Here is a 1,606-nt window from a genome sequence, read left to right on the forward strand (position 1 = left end):
TCCGGACCGAAACGCGGCAGGCCTGGGCTGGGGCTGCGGCTGGGTGGAGCGAAGTCGGCCTGGAGTTCAGCCACAGGAGACGGAGAAGAGGAAGTGTGAGGGGAGGGGCTGGTGTCGGCACCTGGACTTCAAGCCTGGGTGATTGGGGGTGCGGGGCCACCCCGAGATGGAGCCCACAAAGAAAGGCAGCCGGGGTGCATTGGGGTGCAGATGGAGGGTTGGGAGTTGGAAAACCAGTCTATGCTTGGGAATGAAATCTGCCCCGCGGTGAGAGGCCGGTGATGCCAAGAGCGCGGCGCTACCCACCCAGCCTCCCAGGAGCACTGCCCCTCACATCCGCCAGGACACTGTCCCCGAATCGGGGCGGGGGGCAGGGGGCAGGGAGCGCCCTCTCTGGAACAGCGGTGTGCACCTGCGAGGGGCAAGGGCAGCGCCAGGAACCGGGGGACCCCGCACCCCCACGGCTGTGCCAGGGGAGCTACCGAGCTGTCCAGACCCTGCGCCCCACAGAGGGGAGCAGAGGCTTGGGTGAGCAGCCTGCCCTTGCCAGGCAGGGCCGCTCCAGGCTGCGCACACTCCGGGCCGGGGAGGCCAGGTGCGGCTGTGCTCTTTGATTCCTGCCCTCGATTCCTCTGCTTTTGACTCTGCCCGTTTTATAGGGACGGAACCCCACGGGCGCCGCCACCGCGTGTGTCAGTCAGGGAGACCGGCACAGCCCGGGTCAAAGGAGGAGCGACCTGGGGGGCTGGAGACCCCACCTTCTCCCTCCTCTCCTGTGCAACGCTCCCAGCTCCCACCCTGCAGGCCACTTGGGGACGCTGGCTCCCCCTAGCGGCCACGAGGAGTGCTGCCTGTGGAGCGCAGGTCCCTGGCGCGCACACGCGGGACTCCAGCCCCACTGTTGCGCGCAGTCGCCGTCCCCCGTCTTCCGGTGGAGGAGACGACGGCTGAGTGGGCACCTGAGCCCAAGCCGGTGTCTTCCTCCCGACCAGGCCTCCATACCGTAATGGGTGCTGGAGTCCGTGCCTTTGCCACGGTCCCCATTCGGCTGCCGCGGAGAATGAAGTCACCCCACACACCCCAGGACCCCGCTGCCCACCCTCTGCACCTCTTGGCTCCAGTTCATGATCGGGTTCCCCGAGCCAACTCCAAGTCACCTGTACCTTCGGTGAGATGGAGAAGCCTTTCTCTGAGATGGTCTGTGAGGTCTACACCCTCCCTCCTGACCCCAGCACCCTCGCCGCCCACTCCCCCCCTGCCCCTCCATCCCCTGGAAGGGCAGAGGCGATGCGCAGCCTCCCCAGGCCCCGTGGCGCTGCCCCTCCTTGGGGAACCGAAGATCGTCACATATTTGGCAGCTCTGCCGGGGGCGAGACAGGCTATTCCAGCTCTTTCCCGGTCACACCAACCTTCCTCCCTCCTGGCTGGGCGCGCATTTCTGAGGGAAGAAGAAAAGCATCCTGCCCTGGGCACCCAAGAGCATGTGCCCCACCACCGTTTCCAGAAGAGAAAACTGAGACCAAGTGTGTCACTGAAGGCCACAGAACTGTTGAGAGTCACGGAGCTCGGGTCTCCGCAGGCCTCCTGATTCTCAGGCTCCAGGTCT

This window comes from Fukomys damarensis, unplaced genomic scaffold (assembly GCF_012274545.1).
Source record: "Fukomys damarensis isolate Sample0158 unplaced genomic scaffold, DMR_v1.0_HiC HiC_scaffold_13, whole genome shotgun sequence".
NCBI classification, from domain to species: domain Eukaryota; kingdom Metazoa; phylum Chordata; class Mammalia; order Rodentia; family Bathyergidae; genus Fukomys; species Fukomys damarensis.